Source organism: Schistocerca piceifrons, chromosome 1, assembly GCF_021461385.2.
Source record: "Schistocerca piceifrons isolate TAMUIC-IGC-003096 chromosome 1, iqSchPice1.1, whole genome shotgun sequence".
NCBI classification, from domain to species: domain Eukaryota; kingdom Metazoa; phylum Arthropoda; class Insecta; order Orthoptera; family Acrididae; genus Schistocerca; species Schistocerca piceifrons.
Window position 1 is genome coordinate 1064789909 of NC_060138.1, and position 5970 is coordinate 1064795878.

A 5970-nucleotide genomic window follows, 5' to 3' on the forward strand; every position below is an offset into this window, starting at 1 on the left:
TGATAAACATTGAACATATATTATGTAACCGTTGATGACAAACTGCTAAATCAATTCAAAAGAATGACTTTTAAAGAGACAAGATTAATCATTAACCAACTGGGATGGCTGGGCTCCGGCACAGTTTTGCCCAGGTTTCCTGTCTGCCTTCGCCCAAATGGGGGAGCCATGAACATATATAACCCTGGGACTAGTTAAAAGAGCTATTCCATAAAAAAAATACAGATTTGTAAAGAACGTTACTGGCACCATTGTGTCAAAGTATAGAAACTCTTTGCCAAATGCTGCCAGGGGGCAATGTAACGTTCCCTAGCAAACTCACACTATTAATAAACTAAAATTTAATTGTACCATAATCGCCGCTATGAAGCAATTTGTATATACTGTAATTATTTAACAAAAAATTATTATTTAATTTTGTGTAAAGGACATTCGTTATTATTGTAATATTTTCTGTAGTAATATTCTCGATGTATTTAGGATGGCAATATTTCTATACTCATAATGTAATTGCGAAATGTGTCAATATCTGCGATAGCAAAAATGTAAAATTCAGCCACAGAGGAAAATAATGTTGTAAGATTACAAAGAGATGTTAATGGTCAGCAGTAGTCTAAAAACCACCACGTACTGTGTATTCTTTGTCGTCTCCCTGTAGAGCTGAAAGTGAGAGGAACCTGTGACGTAGCATTTTATGAATGGGTAGACTTCTTTTGTCTGTATCTAGATTTAGCCGCCATTAGAGGAGAAATTACAAACTAATGTAAGTTGAATTATTGTTGTGGTCTAAATACATTATAATTTATCAAAAGTGTGTATTATTAATGTAAATTAGCTTGCCCATGTCATCTATAATATTTCTTTAAAGAATTTTCAGCATTTTTAGCGGTGTTGCTGGGCTGTGCCGCGGCCGAACTATTTGCAGCGGCGGCACATTTAAAAAATTGTTCCGCTAAGAAAAATTAACCAAACCCGTAAATCGGGAGCAGATAAAAATTAGCAGTGAATTAAGAAAATGTTTTTCTTTTACAGTGATCCAGAGACTGACGGAATTTATTACTAGTTTCACATTTGTGCTTTCATAGGCGGATAGTTAACGTTGAAATTTAACAATTTGTTGGTTCTTTCAAATAACTTAAATGTATAGTGAAGTGTGTTTTATCAATGATAATTAAACGTCGGCTTGGCAATATTTAACCATTTTCTGCTAATAGAGACAGTCTTGTGTTCCATAGCTAACGCCGGGAAAGAATTCAGTAAATATTTAAAAAAAAACACTGCATTTAGAAAATGCGTGCCAAGGCCGAATTATGAAAAGGATTTAATTCTCAACTAAATATTCTTAATCAGTTAATATGAATTCACGTAATTTTAAATGTACTTAATTCTGTCTGGATGAATTTTTATTACCACACGTAAATTAGAGGTGCTACAACAAAGTTCGTACTGACTGAAAGAAAACAAAAGAGCAAATAACAAAAAACAAATTTAAAAAAGGTAACTATTTATTTTTTTATTTTTTGTTTTTCATTAAACTGTAGATCTTTAATTTTTTCCGCTTCAAAGCCGCTGGAAACTATCGTTGTCCTTCTCTTAATACATTACACTACTGGCCATTAAAATTGCTACACCACGAAGGTGGGTGCTACGGACGCGAAATTTAACCGACAGGAAAGATATGCTGTGTATGCAAATGATTAGCTTTTCAGAGCATTCACACATGGTTGGCGCCGGTGGTGACACCTACAACGTGCTGACATGAGGGAAGTTTATAGCCGATTTCTCATACACAAACAGCAGTTGACCGCCGTTGCCTGGTGAAACGTTGTTGTGATGCCTCGTGTAAGGAGGAGAAATGCGTACCATCACGTTTCCGACTTTGATAAAGGTCGGATTGTAGCCTATCGCAATTGCGGCTTATCGTATCGCGACACTGCTGCTCGCGTTGGTCGAGACCCAATGACTGTTAGCAGAATATGGAATCGGTGGGTTCAGAAGGGTAATACGGAACGCCGTGCTGGATCCCAACGGCATCGTTTCACTAGCAGTCGAGATGACAGCCATCTTATCTGCATGGCTGTAACGGATAATGCAGCCACGTCTCGATCCCTGAGTCAACAGATGGGGACGTTTGCAAGACAACAACCATCTGCACGAACAGTTCGACGACGTTTGAAGCAGCATGGACTATCAGCTCGGAGACCATGGCTGCGGTTACCCTTGACGCCGCATAACAGACAGGAGCGGTGCGATGGTGTAATCAACGACGAACCTGGGTGCACGAATGGCAAAACGTCACTTTTTCGGATGAATCCAGGTTCTGTTTACAGCATCATGATGGTCGCATCCGTGTTTGGCGACATCACGGTGAACGCACATTGCAAGCGTGTATTCGTCATCGCCATACTGGCGTATCACCCGGCGTGATGGTATGGGGAGCCACTGGTTACACGTCTCGGCCACCTCTTGTTCGCATTGACGGCACTTTGAACAGTAGACGTTACATTTCAGATGTGTTACGACCCGTGGCTCATACCCTTCATTCGATCCCTGCGAAACCCTGCATTTCAGCAGGATAATGCGCGACCGTATGTTGCAGGTCCTGTACAGGCCTTTCTGGATACAGAAAATGTTCTACTGCTGCCCTGGCCAGCACATTCTCCAGATTTCTCACCAACTGAAAACGTCTGTTCAATGGTGGCCGAACAACTGGCTCGTCACAATACGCCAGTCACTACTCTTGATGAACTGTGGTATCGTGTTGAAGCTGCATGGCCAGCTGTACCTGTACACGCCATCCAAGCTCTATTCGACTCAATGCCCAGGCGTATCAAGGCCGTTATTACAGCCAGATGTGGTTGTTCTGGATACTGATTTCTCAGGATCTCTGCACCCAAATTGCGTGAAAATGTAATCACGTGTCAGTTCTAGTATAATATATTTGTCCAATGAACACCCGTTTATCACCAGCATTTCTTCTTGGTGTAGCAGTTTTAATGGCCAGTAGTGTACAATTGTTTACTCTGGATAATACTTACTTGCAAAGAAGTCTTACCCACTTAAGAATGTAGTCTGCCGCGCGGAGTTGCCGCGTGGTCTGAGGTGTCATGCCACGGGTTGCGCGGCCCCTACCACCGGAGGTTCGAGTCCTCCCTCGGACATCGGTGTGTGTATTGTCCTTAGCATAAGTTAGTTTAAGTTAGTTCAAGTAGTGTGTAAGTCTAGGGACCGATGATCTCAACAATTTGGTCCCTTTGGAATTCACACACATTTTTGGAGAATGTAGTCTCGTAACACTGATTAAAAAACATAGTCATCGTGCATGAATGATTTCAGACGCTGATCACCCGCCCAATGAGCTGAGTCACCTCAGCAAGGTATCAGGAACAACAATTCTTAGGTCCATATGTAAATGAAGTGATTTCTTGCAACACTCACAACAAGACCACCGATGAGGAACAGGAAAAGAAACTTGCTTTCTTGCCGTTCTGTGGCTCCATGTAGGAAAAGGTAAGCCACCTGCTGAAATGACACAAGATCAAATCGATCTTCAAGTCTCCGACGAAAATCCGCCAGTTACTAAGACCAGTCAATGACGCAGCAGGTCTCAGAACACCTAAGGTCTACAAGATACCTTGTGAGTAAGGGTATTCTTATGTCGGCCAAACGGTATGCAGTGTGGGACGGTGCAGAAAGGAGCATGAGAGGTTTTATCATCTATAGTACCCCGACAAAATGCAAAAACCCAAAAACCGTGTCAAAAAATGTGCACACGAACAATTACAGTGCCTACAGATAACTGTTCGTTTGCACATTTTTGAAATGTTTTTGCATTTTCGGAAGTACCATTTTCACTATTGAAAGGTGGCTACACTGTGCCACTGCGCCAGAGAGTGCGCCAAAGAGTACTATTAAGCCGCCTCCACAGTGCGTGTTAAGAGTTCATGGCAGTCAGTGCTTGTTAAGAGATCGGAGAAGACAGTGGTTGTTGAGAGTTCATAGCAGTAAGTGGTTGTTGAGAGCTCGTTGAAGACAGTGTGTGTTAAGAGCTCGTGGTTGTCGTGAAGTTGGAGCGAGATGTTGTAGTAAAGAGCGTTGTTTCATGTCTTATGCAGTTATTTGATGGGAGAGATAGCAGATGTTATGTAATGAGTGCATTTCGTCAATATATATGAAGGTAAAACTTACAATGTTTTTTTTTTATTGATTGTGTATCTGAAATAATGTGTCACTACAGGTTCAGTCAACAAAGCATCTGGCTTGTGTTCTTGGATTAGAGTGAATTCTGGTTTTCTAGCGTAATTATAGTTTTTCTAAATTTCTTTTGTCACGCCAGCATAGTTGGTATTTAAAAATTCTTGTCTTGTTGGAAAAGAACCGTGCCAGATGTGGGCGTTGAGTCACACTGCCACATACAGAACAGTTACTCTTGTGCTTGGATTTTGTAGGTTTTTTAGTTGCTGGGGTCTTAATTAATTAACTGTGTTTACGAAAATTTTCTTACATTGTTTGTTGCAGTCAGATAGCGTAAATAATACTAGTCAGGGCCAGCCGTTTACGAGACTTACGTAATCGGACATACCGTAACAAAAAAATCATTTTCAATTATAAATATTTAATTAAGCCCCCATGCACGTGGCGACCGCTGCTTCGGATCGTCCCTTGGAATTGTTCTGATTGTGAAATTGTAGACTGTAGTATTGTTGTAGTAATTTGTAGTTAGTAATTGTAGTCTATTTTGCATGTGTAGATTTGGTAATTGGCATTCTTCTAATGGTATTGTTCAAATTTAATTTTTATTGCCTTGTATACCCGTTTGGCAATCTTGTGCAATTATTTCAATTGTTCGTTAATCGTGTTTGAGGGAAACATCTCGTGTGAATAGTACTGTTGGAGATAAGGAGTCATTGTGTGTGATTTTCGAACAGTGACGAATTTTTTGTGTATTTTGTAAATGATTACGCGACCTATGAAAAAGGCAAAAATGATGAATAGTGAGGACGAAATTGTTGACATGGCGAACTCGCCAACAGAGGAAAACAGTATGATGGATAATGAAGTGGAAAACAATGTAATAAGTCGGGAAGACAGTCCGGAACCATTTCAAAATTTTTCTCAATCGGAAAATTCACAGAATCTGAGATTAACGACAGAAGATTCTGAAATAGTATCGAACACAGATAGCCTTACAGCTGTGACGAAGGAAGTTAGTTTTGCGGGAGATGTTAGGGGCGAAAAGAATTCTGAACAATTTAATATGGAGCAGTTGATGAGTGTAATATTAAATTTTCAATCTGAATTAAAAACTGAGATGGGAACAATTAAAACTGATATGGGAACAATGGGAACAAAGTTAGACTCACTGGGATCACAAATGGGAACAATGGAAACACGGATGGGAACAATGGAAACACGGTTAGGATCTGAATTTAAAACAGAGATGGGAACTTTGGAAACACGGATAGATTCACGAATAGGGACATGTTTCAAAAATATGAAAGATGAATTAAAGAAAGAAATCAGGGAAGAAGTACAACCGATTCTGAATTCTCACAATAATAGATTAATTGCAGTAGAAATCAGACAAAGGGAACAGGATAGAGAACAGGAAGAAAGAGATCGCGTGATAGTACAAAAATTTTCAGAGTTAAATTTACAACGTGCAAACGATAAGAAAGAAGTATTAGAAAGAATCGAGGAATCCGTACCAAATGATAGAATAAATAATCTAACACGACAATATGAACAGTTAACTGCCAAATGTGACAATACTGAAACCCGAGTCGCGACACTTACGGAAGACGTAAATAAACAGAAAGAACAATTAGGTGACTTATCGGAAAGAGTTGAGGAAATTTCAGATAAATTGACAAATCTTAGTTTACATGGGGACAGAGATTCGGATGATACAGCTCCATTACCATTTGCAGAAACCGAAGAGTATCAGAACATAAATAAGCATGTTGAAAA